The sequence below is a fragment of the Phyllobates terribilis genome, unplaced genomic scaffold (genome assembly GCF_046119375.1).
Source record: "Phyllobates terribilis strain yellow unplaced genomic scaffold, ASM4611937v1 Scaffold_5__5_contigs__length_657084704, whole genome shotgun sequence".
Taxonomy (NCBI): domain Eukaryota; kingdom Metazoa; phylum Chordata; class Amphibia; order Anura; family Dendrobatidae; genus Phyllobates; species Phyllobates terribilis.
This window is the reverse complement of record NW_027362765.1, coordinates 20,733,277-20,751,139: the sequence shown is the minus strand read 5'-3', so window position 1 is coordinate 20,751,139 and position 17,863 is coordinate 20,733,277. Positions and strand designations below refer to the sequence as shown.

At 44.3% G+C, this 17,863-nt stretch overlaps 2 pseudogenes; one reads left to right on the top strand and one right to left on the bottom strand.

Moving 5' to 3' along the window:
* Positions 1-17,863, top strand: part of LOC141271381 (uncharacterized) — a 526,239-nt pseudogene that overhangs the window by 217,958 nt on the left and 290,418 nt on the right.
* Positions 1-17,863, bottom strand: part of LOC141271382 (uncharacterized) — a 135,262-nt pseudogene that overhangs the window by 77,669 nt on the left and 39,730 nt on the right.

Here is a 17,863-nt window from a genome sequence, read left to right as displayed (position 1 = left end):
AAATATTGAGGCCACGACTCACCTGCGCTGTCATCTGAAAGAATCTCCTCTTTACACTGCTCATCACCCCTCACATATGTCTCTGTAGTATTAATAAGGGTCAGATCTTCACCCTTAAATAAATATTGTAAAAGACACAGACAGATGGAGAAGTCACATCTATGATCAGCTCTAATCCTGCTATCTCCACCATTCTCATTACACAAGTACCGTATTTTTCAGATTATAAGACGCACTTTCCCCCCCAAATTTGGGGGGAAAACGGGGGTACATCTAATAATGAAAACTGTATAATCTGAAGCACTTACTGACGTTGGTGGAGCGGGGTCCCAACATCGCTGCAGCCAGAAGTTTCTGCCTTCCGGCAAAGGCAGAAACTAAGTGGCCATCTTACTGGGTGTGTAGGTACCACTACTGTGTGGGACACAATGAGAGGGCAGTATGTAAGTATGTGGGGACACGGAAGGAGCACTATTACAGAAGATGGCAGTGGTCCCCTTACTTGCAGTACGGTAGGTGTCCAGTGGTGCAGGGGCTCCGCTAACGTTTTGTAAAAGCCGGAGCCCCGCACCTTCCATGCTGTTCCATGCGGCGGTCTCCGGGAAAATGGCCGCTAGAGGCGGAGCATGCGCAAGTAAGATCTCGGGAGTCGAGATCTCAATATGAGCATGCGCCGCCTGCGGTGGCCATTTTCCCGGAGACTGCCACATAGAACAGTATGGAAGGTGCAGGGCTCCAGCTTTTCCAAAATGTCGGCGGGGCCACCGCACCTCCGGACACCTATCGTACTGCAAGCAAGGGGACCGCAGCAAGGCAGAAACTTCCGACTGCAGCGATCTCCCGACTTCTGCCTCGACCCTGCCATCTGGGACCCTGCTCTACCAACGCCTTAGGCACCAAGGTAAGCTGATTATAACATGCACCGGTTTATAAAAAAACATTTTTTTTCCTATTCTTCTCCCCAAAATTTGGGGTGTGTCTTATTAACCGATGCGTCTTATAATCCGCAAAATACGGTATGTTACATATAATTCTGGTGGATAAAACAAGACTGAGAACAAGACCTTCACAGCCATCTACACATCGTAGGGGAGATCTCATGACACCTTCTCTTTATGCACCTGATGATCCTGAGGAACATTGGGATTTTCTTGTTTACAGTCCAGTGGAAGAAGAGGATGGGGACATCTCTCTGGTGTTGTCCCCTTACTGGATAGATCTGGAGGAAACATATACAGGGACTGAATTCATTCTTTACATACAGATAATTATAGGCCATGTGTATTTAGTCCTGTCTATTACCTGGTGATGCGAGGGGCTGGGGAACCTCCATCATGACATCCTTGTACAGATCCTTGTGTCCTTCTAAATACTCCCACTCCTCCATGGAGAAATAGACAGAGACATCCTGACATCTTATAGGAACCTGACACATACAATGATACCATCATTCCCTGATCCTTTCATAGTGTTACTGTATAATGTCCCAGCATTCCCAGCAGTGTCACCTCTCCAGTCAGCAGCTCAATCATCTTGTAGGCGAGTTCTAGGATCTTCTGGTCATTGATGTTCTCGTGTATCAGGGTATGAGCCATGATTTTGCTCAGAGGTCTTCCCCATCCCTCAGACACAGGGGCCTGACCGCGCTCACTAGAGATCTTCTTCACTACTGTGTAATCCTGGTTATGAGGAGACACATTAATAAATCTCACTACAGACATTTCCAGAGTCCTCACCTCTCCAGTTCTGTCCATCTGTTATTCCCATAGATAAGAATGATGTAATGTGACGTCATCAGAATCTCTCACCTCTCCAGTAAGCTGGAAGATGATCTCTAGGGTGAGGTGTAATATCCTTTCAACCATCTTGTCACTGTTCCTTTCCATCCTTGACGGGTCAGTCAGGAAAATTCTCTGATGTAGAAGATCTCCACTGAGAGGATCAGATATTGTAGAGACCTGAACGGGAAGAAGATGAGCGGATAAATAACATCATATAGAATTAGGTGTAATAATACTGGAGACTTTATATCCAATTACTGGCAGCAGAAATGATGCTGACATGTATGGCACCCAGGTCCAAAAATTACCCTGAAGCCCATGTACGCCATGTTCACATTAAAAAAAAAAAAAATTTGCTCTGGGCCAGTTTGCAAACCAAATGCAGTCATTCAAATTAATGAATTTGAGAAAAAAAAATTGGGCAGCATATAGATACATGTGTGTGCTACTTATTTTTTACAGACTGCTTGCTGGGAATTGCTTCGGAAACTTCCTAAAGAACCTTTGTGTTTTTATCCCCTTGGCAATATATAAGGCAGCACTACATACAGGGCCTTGAAAAATAATTCATACCCCGTGAAATCGTTAACATTTTTTCACATTACACCCATACAATTAAATGGATTTTATTGGGATTTTATGTGATATCAACACAAAGCAGCAAGTATTGGTAAAGTGTAAAGTAAATGCGACATATTATTTTTAATTATTTTAAAAATATGAATCTAAAAATTGCGACATGCATTTGGATTCAGGCCCCTGTAGTCTGATACTCCTAAATAAAATCCCGAGTGCCCTATTGCCTCCAGAAGTTACAAAATTAGTACATTGAGTCCACCTGTATGTAATTTGTCCTTAGTATAACTTAAGTTGTTCAATGAAGACCTCAGAGAATTGTTTGAGAACTTTAGGGATCAAAAATCATCATGAAAACCAAGGATCACACCAGATAGGTCAGGGATAAAGTTATAGAAGAGTAAAGCAGGGTTAGGTTATAAAAAAAAAAACAGCCAAAGCTCTGAACATCTCACACAACACTCTTCAATCCATCATTCAAATATGGAAGGAGTATGGCACAACTGCAGATCTACCAAGACATAGCCGTCCACCTAAACCGACATCCCAAGCAAGAAAATCACTAATTAGAGAAGCAGCCAAGAAGCCCATGGTCACTCTGGAGGAGCTGCATAGATCCAAAGCTCATGAGGGAGAATCTGTCCACAGGACAACCATTAGGGCTCACTCACACGAGTGTATAACACGGCCGAGTGTTATTTGATAAAACATCGGATAGCACTCAGGCCAAAGTCATACTATGGGGCAATGCAGACCTGCGATTTTTTTCTCATGCCAACTCGACATGAGAAAACAATCACAGCATACTACGAGTGTATACAATACGTGCATGTTTCACGTGCATGGGTGCATGTGAAACATCGGATTGCGCTCCGATATCATCCAAGTGCAGTCCGATTACCACGAAAACAGACCATGGAGAAGATTGAGAAATTAAATTCTCCGTCTTCTCCGCACTTGTGCTCCGATTATCTTGAGAGAATCGGGTCACACTAAGGTGACACTCGATTCAAACTCTAAAAGAGTTTGATTCGAGTGACCTTAGCATATTCGGCTCAATTCTCTCACTTGAGAGAATCGACAGTCGCGTGGACCCCAGCCTTAAGGTGCTTTCACACTGCATTCTGTGTCCCCATCGGGACATACAGTACAGACCAAAAGTTTGGACACACCTTCTCATTTAAAGATTTTTCTGTATTTTCATGACTATGAAAATTGTACATTCACATTGAAGGCATCAAAACTATGAATTAACACATGTGGAATTATATACTTAACAAAAAAGTGTGAAACAACTGAAAATATGTCTTATATTCTTGGTTCTTCAAAGTAGCCACTTTTTGCTTTGATGACTGCTTTGCACACTCTTGGCATTCTCATGATGAGCTTCAAGAGGTAGTCACCGGAAATGGTTTTCACTTCACAGGTGCGCCATGTCAGGTTTAATAAGTGGGATTTCTTGCCTTATAAATGGGGTTGGGACCATCAGTTGTGTTGTGCAGAAGTCTGGTGGATAAACAGCTGATAGTCCTACTGAATAGACTGCTAGAATTTGTATTATGGCAAGAAAAAAGCAGCTAAGTAAAGAAAAACAAGTGGCCATCATTACTTTAAGAAATGAAGGTCAGTCAGTGCAAAAAAATTGGGAAAACTTTGGAAGTGTCCCCAAGTGCAGTTGCAAAAACCATCAAAAACTACAAAGAAACTGGCTCACATGAGGACCGTCCCAAGAAAGGAAGACCAAGAGTCACCTCTGCTTCTGAGGATAAGTTTATCCGAGTCACCAGCCTCAGAAATCGCAGGTTAACAGCAGCTCAGATTAGATACCAGGTCAATGCCACACAGAGTTCTAGCAGCAGACACATCTCTTCAACAACTGTTAAGAGGAGACTTTGTGCAGCAGGCCTTCTTGGTAAAATAGCTGCTAGGAAACCACTGTTAAGGACAGGCAACAAGCAGAAGAGACTTGTTTGGACTAAAGAACACAAGGAATGGACATTAGACCAGTGGAAATCTGTGCTTTGGTCTGATGAGTCCAAATTTGAGATCTTTGGTTCCAACCACCGTGTCTTTGTGCGACGCAGGAAAGGTGAACGGATGGACTCTACATGCCTGGTTTCCACCGTGAAGCATGGAGGAGGAGGTGTGATGGTGTCGGGGTGCTTTGCTAGTGACACTGTTGGGGATTTATTCTAAATTGAAGGCATACTGAACCAGCATGGCTACCACAGCATCTTGCAGTGGCATGCTATTCCATCCAGTTTGCGTTTAGTTGGACCATCATTTATTTTTCAACAGGACAATGACCCCTAACACACCTCCAGGCAGTGTAAGGGATATTTGACCAAGAAGGAGAGTGATGGGGTGCTACGCTAGATGACCTGGCCTTCACAGTCACCAAACCTGAACCCAATCGAGATGGTTTGGGGTGAGCTGGACCGCTGAGTGAAGGCGAAAGGGCCAACAAGATGCCTTCAGTGTGAATGTCCAATTTTCATAGTCATGAAAATACAGAAAAATCTTTAAATGAGAAGGTGTGTCCAAACTTTTGGTCTGTACTGTACGTCCTAAAATTCCCCGCAAAACGGGGTCCGGACGTATGCTCTGACAGGGCCATAGATAGCAATGGTGACGGCAGAGCGAACGTGCACTATGCTGTGCACTTTTTTCGGGAGTGTACGCCCACAGGAGGTGGACATTCAGACGCACTCAGGCCCTATCAGAGCATACGTCCGGATCCCGTTTTGGGACGTATGCCCCGAAGGGGACACAGAGCGCTATGTGAAAGCACCCTACGTCGTGTATTGCACAAATCTGGCCATTATAAAAAAAGTGGCAACAAGAAATCCATTTCTGAAAGAAAGCCTTAAGAAGCACCATTTGCAGTTTGCAAAAAGCCATGTAGGGGACACGGCTATCATAAGGCATATGACCAAGGCAGAACTTTTTCGGCTAAACGCAAAATGCCATGTTGGTGGCAGGATCATGCTGTGGAAAAGTTGTTCTTTACCAGGAACAGGGAAGCTGCCACAGCTAGAAATTACAAATCCATCCCCAGAGATCTTGATGTTCCTTTGTACTTTGTGTGCAACTTACTCAAGGCGTTTACAACCCAGGGCACTGTAGCTAATCTCCCTTGGCATAGAGGGTAGAGAAAAATTGATGAAAAGCTGCAACGCAGGATAGCCTGGATGGTGGATAGGCAGCCCCAATCAAGTTCCAAAGAAATTCAAGCTGTCCTGCAGGCTCAGGGTGCTCATATAATTCCTTTAGTCCTATAGGCAATTAATAATGCCCGAGCCAGAGACTTACTCATATACTGTGCCTCAACATACTTTAACCTATCAATACTGTTATACTGTTCCGACATACAGTGCCCTCTGTGCATTATCTGTACTTTAAGAGTTATCACTGTGTTATGTGTGGTCTTACATAGGACTGCAGGTGTCATGTACGCCATTATTTGTGGGGTTACACAGGACTGGGCTGCATGTGGGTTATTCCATTTCAACTGATTCAAATCTGATTTTTTTTTTACCTGACATCTTCGGATATTTATTTTCTTTGGTGTTTTTTGAGGCTATATTTTAGTGAATTAAAAATAATAAGTTTTCAATTTTTATATGCATTAGTTAATTTCTTTTTTAGAGATTTCTAAAGTTGACTTTGTGGAACTTTCTCACATCTCCCTACTGCATCTCTGGAGCTCAGCCACAGTGATCTTGGGGTTCTTCTTTACCTCTCTCACCAAGGCTCTTCTCCCACGACTGCTCAGTTTGGCTGGACGGCCAGGTCTAGACAGACTTCTCGTGGTCCCAAACTTCTTCCATTTAAGGATTATCGAGGCCACTGTGCTCTTAGGAACCTTGAGTAATGCAGAAATTCTTTTGTAGCCTTGGCCATATCTGTGCCCTGCCACAATTCTGTCTCTGAGCTCCATGGGCAGTTCCTTTCAGCTCATGATTCTCATTTGGTCTGACATGCACTGAGAGCTTTGAGGTCTTATATAGACAGGTGTGTGCCTTTCCAAATCAAGTCCTATCAGTTTAATTAAACACAGCTGGACTCCAATGAAGGAGTAGAACCATCTCAAGGAGGGTCACAAGGAAATGGACAGCATGTGACTTAAATATGAGTATCTGAGCAAAGGGTCTGAATACTTATGACCATGTGATATTTGAGTTTTTCTTTTTTAATAAATTTGCAAAAATGTTTACATTTCTGTTTTTTTCAGTCAAGATGGGGTGCAGAATGTACTTTAATGAGAAAAAAAATGAACTTTTTAGCAGGGCTGTGGAGTCGGAGTCGTGGAGTCGGAGTTAGTTTCGGTTGGAGTCGGAGTCGGTAGAAATGTACCGACTCCAGCTTTAAAAAAAAATGTATTAATATTTCAGAATTGAACTTTCATATGAATTTTATAAATGTTACACAAATATATATGTTCTATCAAACTATGAACAACAGTGATAAGCAGTTCTGCTGGAGATAGAGACATTTCTTACTTCTTGTGTGTCACAGTTCTCCACTGCCCTTATCTAATCTTATACTTGGTTAACCTCATGCTGCCCCAACCCCCCTACTTACAATGTATGAAACTGAAAGTGAAAATGTGTTGCAAATTCTAAGTAGTAAAGCTCCTCCTCTAGACTAGATGTTTACTAGGTGTGGGTCTTCCAAGCATCTCACAGCTGCTACTCAGAAGAGGAAGACTGTAAGAAGTATTATCCTTTCAACAAACTTTGCATCAGTTAACTGTGAGTACATGAGGAATAACAGTATTACTGACCACTATATCAGTTGTACGACCTGGCAATAATTTTGTACAATTGTTTTTAGGAAAAACAATTGTCATTTGGATTGTGAATGCAGAATTAAAAACCTGAGAATGTCAAAGAAGCGTCACATTAAATCAGCTGTATTTGAACATTTCACCATCACTCAAGATAGAAAACATTATGTCTGTCAGTGTATGACAAATGATCCAGACGAAAACAAATGCTGTGAAGCCAAGATCAGTGCATATTCAGGCAAAGATAAAAATGCTCCTACCAGAGCTTCTAATCTAAAGAGACCTTTACAGCGCTTTCATCCAGAAGTACTGAAAGCAGTGGATGAGAAAGACTGCATCCAAACCAATGAACCAGTGCCCAGCTCTTCCAGCCAAACAAAGGAGCAGAGAACTTTGCAGCCATCAGTTGCAAGATATTTTGTCACTGACAAAGTTACTGTGACAATGACAGTAAATACATTTAAAAAACAGATCATAGAGCTTGTTGTAAAGGATAGTGTGCCTATTTCATTATTTTCAGGACCAGCTTTTATGTGTCTGAATGGGGAAATGGTCCGCAAGCTTGGTGTTTCTCTGGAGAGAGAGAGTATTAGAAAATTAGTAATCGAAGAAGCTTTTAAACAAAAGGAAGAACTTAAAAAAACTCTCAAGGGAAGCTTTCTGTTTCTTAAAATGGATGCCTGCACACGTCACAGAGTGAACTATTTTGCCATCAATGTCTGATTTGTTTGTGACAAAAATGAAATATTTACCAAGACATTGGCAGTAAAAGACACCAAAGCTCATCACACCAGTGAGTTTCTCCAGGTCTTGGTGGAAAAGGTTCTGCAAGACTATGAACTTAAAAAAGAGCAAGTTCTTTCTGTCGTAACTGACAATGCTTCAAATATGAGAAGTACTATTAAGCTAATGAATGAGAGTAATGATGGTGACCAGCAGCTAGAAGAACATTCTGGATCCACAGACACAGAAATGTTTGAAATAGAGGAACACAGTATTGTAACTGAGGAGCAAACTGAAGTTGCTTCTGATGAACAGCAACATGATAGTTTAGATGATCTTGTTGAAACGGTGTCAATACGTTCTTTCATTCATCACATGCGCTGTGTTGTGCATACGCTACAGCTGGCTATAAGAGACAGTCGGCAAGAAGGACATGCTGCTGCACTGATTGGCAAGGTGAGAAAATTGGCTACTGTTGCCAGAACCCCTAAAGTTGACTCAATTATGAAGAGACGTGCTGGAAAAGGGGCAATTATTGATCAAGCCACACGATGGGGCAGTACTTACTTAATGATTCAGCGCTTGGTTGAACTGAAAACCTTTCTTGTAGACATGGCTAACCCTCAACTGACGCTAAAGAAAGTCAGTGGAATCAGGGGACTGAGCTGGAAAAATTGCTAGAGCACCCATTTACAGTGACTAAAAAATTACAAGCAGAGGACTTAACTCCAGGTATTTTCTTAAAGGAGTGGAAGAACCTGATGTTTCGCCTGTCCCAAAGAGGAGGGTTAATTGCAAGTGGCATGAAACGGAGAGAGGAGCTACTATTACAAAATAACATTCTTTTGGCAGCTGTTTATGTAGACCCAATGCATCAGATTCTTCTAGATGATCAACAGCTAACTAAAGGAAAAGAAGCTCTGTTTGAAATAGCAGTAAGGATGAAAGGGTTGCAGAACAGTCAGGAGGAACAAGAAGAATTTGGTCGTCCTGCCACATCTTCACCCTCATCATCAACTGATGAAGAATTTAATTTCGAAAAATATTTGGATCACAAGGACCGTGCAAAGCGTTCCCGCATAGAAGAAGAGTCATCCCCATCAAAGAACACAGCCAGTACATTTCAGCAGAATTTTTCATGTGCACTAAAAGAAATTGAGAAATTTGACCGTTCATCAAAAATAACAGTTCAACAAGCGATTCCTCTGTATCCTGACATTGTCAGAGATGTTGCCCGAGTGGTTACTGCCACCAACCCAAGTTAGTGTAGAGAGGTTGTTCTCTGCTCTCAAAATAATTAGATCAGATTTGAGGGCATCCATGAAGGAGGATCTGACAGAGGCAATACTTTTTCTGAGGACAAATTTGGAGATTTCTTCTTATTAACTGCATAACAGTGTTTATTGCATACTTACTTACAAGAGTTTAGAAAAGTTAATAAAAGTTATTTGCTATATTCTAATTGTATTCTAATAAATATAGTTTTTGCTCTAAGTGGTCTGATTACTTATATGATGGTGAGAAACTGAATAAGCAAGATGTTAATATTTTACAACAGTAAATTTATTGTTACGAATTGGCCATTTATGAAGGAGTCGGAGTCGGAACCTGATAAAATCCAGGAGTCGGAGTCGGAGTCGCAACTGTGGCTTACCGACTCCACAGCCCTGCTTTTTAGAATTTACCAAATGGCTGCAATGAAACAAAGAGTGAAAAATTTAAAGGGGTCTGAATACTTTCCGTACCCACTGTACATGCACACTCACATATACACACTTACATACATACACACAGTAGAAATACCTACCAACTTTTGAAGGATAGAAAGAGGGATAGATGTTACAGGCAAATTTTGGCCACGCCCCTTGCCACACCCCAATCCACGCCCATTTACCATTATCTTTCTCCCCTGTCAGGAGTTGTCAGAGGGGCGCTTGCAGTGAGGGAGATTCAGCAGATGCCCGAGACTGCGGGGTGCAGACCCAAATCCCGGACTGTCTTCTGTATCCGGGAGAGTTGGGACTAGAGATGAGCGGATGGATTCCCGGGTCTCTGGTCCAGGTCAGTGGTACCTGGCGGCTGGACGGGAGGCCGTGAATCTCTAACCATCCAGCGTCCCTGGAGGCTTTTGATCACCCAGGGCAGCGCGACGTCATCTGTGACTCCTCCTCATCTCTAGTTGTAGATTATTTTTTTGTTCCTTCATTCACAGTTGGAGCCGCCAGAACTTTCTCATCTTTATGTTGGGTCACTTTCCGACATCCGGCTTTTTGGTGCCTGTAAGGTCGTGTTCACATGTTGCATAAATACTGTGGGGGTTTTTTCTGCAGGATCCGCACCAAACTGCAGAATAACAATCTTCTCTAATTATTGCTGCATTTTTTTATGCCCTTTCCCTCTTATTTGATGCGTTTCTGGTGCAGATGTGAAGCCACATTTTTTAATTTCTTTTTAGAGTATAGAAAAGCTTTGATTCTTAATAAAGTTTCTGCAGTTTTTTACCTGAGGTTTTTTTTTTAGGATCCAAATAGAAGACGAGAAACAAAGCACCAAAACTGCATAGTTCAGCAACGTCCTTAGACCACATAGGGCGCAATTCTCAAGAAAGAATATCCACTTTGCTTCAACGGTTAAACAGAGCAGAATTTCTGTGCAAAAAAAAAACCAGCAGAAAAAAAGCGGCATTTACTCTACATATGAACACGGTCTATAAATCCAAGCAAGGTGGATGTAATTCCATTAAATCTCCACCCTCTGTGGTCTGAAGACGCTGCTGCACTCTGCGGTTTTAGTGCATTTTTTATTTATAGACTTCTAGAAAAAAAAAACACATGAAGAAAAAAATGCTGCTGCATTTTTAAGCTCAGAATCAAAGCTATTCTGTACTATAAAAAAAGCATTAAAAATGTGGATTCACATCCGCATCAAATAAGTGGAAAACGCATAAAAGAAAAGCAGCAAACACGCAATAATGAGAGAAGATTGTTATTGCGTTGTGTGGTGCATAAACCAGCAGAAAACGTTCAGAAAAAGCAGCATTTACACTACGTGTGAACACCGCCTCAGCGTTATGTTTTCAATACATTTTATATGGGTTTAATAGAGAAAAAATATCAATCACGCCATTTTTTTATGCCATTTACCGATCTCCATAAATAATCTGATTGCTGTGATGTGCTGGTCGTTACAATTACAGGGACACCAGATATGTCCATGTTATGTGCTGATTTATGATGTTCATTATTTTTAAAAAATTGCATTAAAAATAACTATATTTTAAGTGTTTTTCATTTTTTTTTCTAATTTTATAGGAATAAAAAAAATCTCTTATTCTCCCTCTAGAACACAATATAGAAATCCACTGCTATGTGTAATGTATCTCTATGTAATGTCTGCAGGCAGAGCTGCTATAACAGTATGGAAAGTTCTCCTCATAACATCACCTGAGCTTGTACCTCAGTGTGTTCAGTTCCTGCCTGGGATACCGAGGCCTGTGGGTTTGAGCCCCCATGGAGGCTTTCACCCCCAAAAAATCCAATTTTGTAATTGATTATAATAAAAATCTTTTATAGGAATAAAAATCTGACTTTTTTTCCACCTCAGAATACAAGTACAAAGATATACACTGCTGTATCCAATGTACTTGTATTCTGTGCATCTGGAGTCACTGTCTGATATAGAGGTCAGGATTACCAAAACCTCCTTCGTCTCCCATTATTTGCTATGGCTCCTTGGTAGAGCTAATGCCTGAGAAGGAGAACGAGTCCTGGGAGACCTAATAGAGACTTCACTAGGCAGAGCTATGAAGATGGTGGAGAGGTGAGTATGAGCCAGAACAGCTGAGCTGTGATGGGATGTGAGACTGAGCCCTCAAAGGGGGACAGTCCTGCTGAATACGGGACTGAGCCCTCAAAGCGGGACAGTCCTGCTGAATACGGGACTGAGCCCTCAAAGCGGGACAGTCCTGCTGAATACGGGACTGAGCCCTCAAAGCGGGACAGTCCTGCTGAATACGGGACTGAGCCCTCAAAGCGGGACAGTCCTGCTGAATACGGGACTGAGCCCTCAAAGCGGGACAGTCCTGCTGAATACGGACTGAGTCCTCAAAGCGGGACAGTCCTGCTGAATACGGGACTGAGCCCTCAAAGCGGGACAGTCCTGCTGAATATGGGACTGAGCCCTCAAAGCGGGACAGTCCTGCTGAATATGGGACTGAGCCCTCAAAGCGGGACAGTCCTGCTGAATACGGGAAGGTTGGGAGCTATGCAGTAGCTGTGGCTGCTAGATCGTATGTAACTGCTCCTTATGTACAACAGCAAGGAATCAATGGTGCCACATAATAATAATAATAATCTCCACATACCTCCACCTGCAGAGCCGCCACCACATATATGGCTGCTCTGTGCGCACAGGAGCTGTGATGAGGTCACAGGAGGGGAGGAGTCAGGGGTCACATGATCAGGGGCCTCAGTGGATGCAGGACTCTGCTGTGCTGGTTGTCATGGTGTTGGATGAGGTGAAGTTTATGTGTGGGGTCAGGAGGGGTTTACAGTGTGGATGTAGCAGAGCCGTGTGTGTACAAGATGTACGGAGCGGAGCCGCGTGTGTATGAGGTGTACGGAGCGGAGCCGCGTGTGTACGAGGCGTACGGAGCGGAGCCGCGTGTGTACGAGACGTACGGAGCGGAGCCGCGTGTGTACGAGGCGTACGGAGCGGAGCCGCGTGTGTACGAGGCGTACGGAGCGGAACCGCGTGTGTACGAGGCGTACGGAGCGGAGCCGCGTGTGTACGAGGCGTACAGAGCGGAGCCACGTGTGTACGAGGCGTACGGAGCGGAGCCACACGTGTACGAGGCGTACGGAGCGGAGCCGCACGTGTACGAGGCGTACGGAGCGGAGCCTCACGTGTAAGGAGCGGAGCCGCGTGTGTACGAGGCGTACGGAGAGGAGCCGCGCGTGTACGAGGTGTACGGAGCGGAGCCGCGTGTGTGTACGAGGCGTACGAAGCGGAGCCGCACGTGTACGGAGCGGAGCCACGTGTGTACGAGGCGTATGGAGTGGAGCCGCATGTGTACGGAGCGGAGCCGCGTGTGTACGAGGCGTACAGAGCGGAGCCGTAGGTGTACGGAGTTGATCCAAGTTTAAGAACAAGTGCTGTTCGAAACACGTCTGGTAATCAGCACTTTATCCCATTGTTGGAACCTAACATGGACAATATCTATCGTACGTGTAATGTGAATGACTGAACTCATAATTTGATCCACAAACTCCGTATAGCACTAAAGTTCATCAAAGGACTGCATCAAAGAGATTGACCATGTGCTATGGAGTCATAAAACCTGTGAGGCGGGAAGACATTGTGTGTCCTGTGGTGTGGTGCCTTTTGTTCTAGTGATAGAGTAAAGAGAGCACCTACATGGGAGATGGACATCTTGTCTTGCCTCTTGAAAGGTACATAACCCCTGTGGTGTTTGGATTACAAACCATTGTTCTTCAAGTTGACCTCTTATCTCCAAGCAAAATGCAGTTGAACCTATCCTCAGGCCACTTGATACAAAGACCTTTTGGCTATATACCAGACGCCATCAGCAGGAAGATGAAGACCACTGCAATCATGTATGAACTCTGATGCTCTTACCCATTCTAAACCTAAGAGCGCCACCTTCAGAAGAGTGTCTGCATCAGCAGCCATGTGCATGTTTCTGGAGAACTTCAAAGACTGTGACCTGATTGGATGGTACCATTATTTGGAGGTGTTACAGGGATGGGCAATGTATGGGCCATGTCTGACTGTGTAACTGATGTAAAGGTAGCACATCAAACTAGTTATTATTATTCTTCTTCTGCTTCTTCCCACTTCCCATATTCTACCACCCTCTCCTTTTCCCTTACATTGTTCCCTTGTCCCTTAGTTAGGTTTCCCTTATGTATGTTAATGTAAATATCCTATTTGTAATAAATCCCCTTTTAAAGATACAGTAGCTCTTGTTAATTAATATTAACTGGCACCCCAAAACTCAGCAGATTCTACACCCATGTTTCCCTAATTCCAGACATGGATTTTTGATTGTTCACACTATCAAGATGGATTTTATAATATATATAAAATAAAAAAAATTTAATTTTAAATTTTGGACGTTTGGCGAGCTGGATCTATTTCTCCTATACCTCTGTATCCTAGCGCTGGCAAAGCGCTTGATTGCGAGCTCCTGGACGGATTGAAGTCATTGGAGGGTGAGCCAGTTAAACTCCTTTTTTTCTGTATAATACAGATATTTGTAGACATAGCTCCAGATAATTGGGGCCAGGGCTAATTTTTTGGGGATCTGAATCCTGATCATTTGCTTAAAAAGCTTCCAGAGTACACAATTTCACTGATCCATTTGCTTGTTCGCACTGCAGAATACAGCCATATCTTTTCCAGCTATTCACACGTGGTTGCTGTCCAAAATAGGAAACTCCAGGGCCGCTATTTAATACCGTGGTTGTCCAAATCAAAAGGAGAGCCCCACAAATGAGAGAGCTCAAATGATCAGGGGTTTTTTTTACAAAACAATATTATTTTAATTATGTAATAAATGTTTAAATAAAGTATCATAGTGCTACACAGGGAGGACACTGCTAGCTCCAATGTTCTTTTAATCACAGTCGGACATGATTAGGGTACATGCAAAGAGTAGAGGGTACATGATTAGGATACATTTAAAGTGTATGCTTTTTTTGTAAATAATTATCTCAGTCCACTGCTTCTCAATCCTATTTAATTTTGTCAAATATTTGGAATTTAATATGACATTTTGGAAATCCTTAGGAGTATGATGCTATTTACCGTGGTTGTCCGTCAGATGTATCACATATAACTGCGCTACAAATCCAGCCATTTCTGTCCTCCTTGTAGAGTTTATAGCAGTGTGTCAGTGAAACTATTCATACAAGGTCACTGCCAAGAATAGTAAACTACAGGGCTGCTTGGGTGTCCCTCAGACGTATCACATATAACTGCACTACAAATCCAGCCATTTGTAGCGACCGTGAAAAATATTGTCTTCCGTTTAAAATGGTCAAGGTACGTGGCAAGGGATGGGGAAGTGGACGTGATGCTGATGGTGCATGCAAAGGCAGAGGCCGTGGGCAAGCTGAAATTGTGCCACAACAAACACCCACATCTTGTCGCTCGACCTTCCTGTCCCAATTACTAGAGGACCGCAGCACACCACTATTGAACCCAGAGCAGTGTCAAAAGATTGTTGGTTGGATAGCAGATAATACTTCCAGTCACCTCGCCACTACCACCACCACCCTGTCTTCCACACGGTCAAGTCTCAGTAGCCGTGAGTCTGAACCGCATATTCCTCACCCTGATCCTCCTTCCTCCCACCTTGCCGAGTGCCCGGAGACAACTGATCCCACACTTGGACACTCCGAAGAGCTGTTCACTTTTCCATTTATAGATTCAGGCTTCTCACCCGGCTAACTTCAAGCAGAGAAAGAGGAGATAAAATGTAGCGATGCCCAAATATTTGAGTAGCCACGGTCACAAGAAGACAATGGTGGGAAACTGTCACAAGAGGAGGATGATGATGATAAGACACAATTGCCAGGAGGAGGAACAGGGTGTGGAAGGGGAAGACAAGGTGGTGGACGATGAAGTCACTCACCCAACCTGGCAAGATGACATCGACATGCAGAGCAAGTAGAGAAGCACAGAGGGGGAGGGAGGCGTAGCACCACAACAGGCAGGAACAAGCAGTGTGGTGGCCACAGACACAAGGCGAGCAACCGTTCCTCGGAATACCAGCACAACGGAAGTTGAAAGTACAACTGTTAGGTGTTCCCGAGTCTGGTTCTTTTTTAAAGACTCTGCAGATAACCCTAAAAAGGCCATTTCCACCAGGCCAGCATCAGCAGGGGTAGCAAAACTAGCAGTCTGACCACCACCAGCATGATCAGGCACATGACAGCAAAGCACCCGACTAAGTGGGCCAAACGCCAGGGTCCAGAAACAGTGTCTGCAGGTAACACCACTGCTTGTTCCGCTGTTGTGCGTGCACGCCAATCCCCTGTCCATGGCGCATGCGAAGATGCCTCCTGCCCTGCACCTGTCGTTGCACACTCTCAACTAGCACCATCAGCAACAATGTCCTTACCCCAATCCTTGGAACGCAAGAGCAAATAAGCAGCCAACGCCCCACAGGCCACACTACTAAAATCACACATTTCGCGAATGCATGCGCCCGAAACGTTGCCTTTTAGGCTTGTGGAGACGGAAGCTTTCCGCAACCTGATGGCGGAGGCTGTCCCTCGGTACTCTGTCCCCAGCCGCCACTATTTCTCCTGGTGTGCCATCCCCACATTACATTAGCACGTGTCCTAGAACATTAGCCATGCCCTCAAAAAAACAGTTACTGGGAATGTCCACCTAACCACGGACACGTGGACAAGTGCTTGTGGGCAGGGACAGTACATCTCGCTGACAGTACGTTGGGTTAATATAGTGGAGGCCGGGACTCAGTCAGACCTTGGGACGGAACACGTTGTCCCGACCCTGAAGATTGAGGGCCCTGGGTCAATCAGGGTTGCCCCCACATTCTATAGCTCCTGCACCTCCTCCTCTTCAGCCTCCATCTCCGAAATGCCCACATCAGTCAGAAGCTGGAAGCACTGCCTCGGCCAAGCGCCAACAGGTTGTGCTGAAACTAAGGTGACAAACCGCACACCGCTGAAGAGTTGTGGACAGCTTTGAAAGAGCAGGCAGATCTGTGGCTGTCACCGCTGAACCTACAGCCAGGCATAGTCTTGTGTGACAATAACCGGAACCTAGTGGCGGCTCTGAAGCGAGGCGGGCTCACACGTAGCATGCCTGGCCCATGTGCTAAACCTCGTGGTTCAGCGGTTTCTCAAAACCTATCCAGATCTGTTGGATCTGCTTGTCAAAGTAAGCCGCGTGTGTGCCCATTTTAGAAAGTCAGCTCCAGCTTCCGCCGCCCTTGCTGTGATTCAGCAATGTTTGCAGCTTCCAGCTCACCGACTGATGTGCTATGTACCCACGCGTTAGAACTCAACGTTGGAGATGTTGGGAAGGATTTGTGAGCAGCACAAGGCAGTTGTTCAGTACCAGATTCAAAGACGGTACTATCCGCACAACTGTCATACCGTCTGTTCAGCGTAGATGGCCTGAGGACAGGGAGGAGGAGGAGGATGAGAGCATGGTCAGTCATCCTCTTGGTGAGGACATGAAAGTCTAGCCTGTTAGCTGTCTGGCACACATGGCTGAGTTTATGTTATGCTGCCTTTCCTGTGACCCTCGCATTGTCCAAATTTTGGGTGACAGTCATTACTGGTTGGTGACACTTCTAGACCCACACAACAAGCAGAACTTTCTAGGTCTTATTCCCGTGGCGGACAGGTCTACTAAAATGGGGCATTACCAGAAGGCCCTTCTTGCGGAATTATGAAAAAAATTCCCATCTGAAACCGCTGTCGGCAGCAGTCGCAGATCCTTGGAAACCAAGGAGTACAGGTGAGAGAGACACAAATACGATCCAGCAGAGACAGGGGTCCACTGTCAAAGTTCTGGAACAGTTTTCTCAAACCCATCGCACAGGCCCTAATGTGTGGGGTAGGCTCACAAGGAGGGATAATTTTACGTCCTCCGTGATTCCTCTGTGCCTTATAATTATTGGGTATCTAAGCTGAACATGTGGCATAAACTGGCTCTCTACGCCTTAGAGGTCCTGGCCTGCCCTGCCACTAGCGTTTTGTCATAGCGGGTTTTTAGTTCCACCGGGGGAATTATAACTGATAGGCGCATCCACCTATCAACTGATAATGCTGACAGGCTGACTCTTATAAAAATGAACAAGGGCTGGATTGGGCCAGACTTCTCAACACCACCGAATGATAGCAGCGTAACAAACTCAAATCCAGTGTCTTTTTTTTTTTGGGAGATCTATTCTCATGCACCTCTTCACACCCAGACATGGGTGTACGCTTCC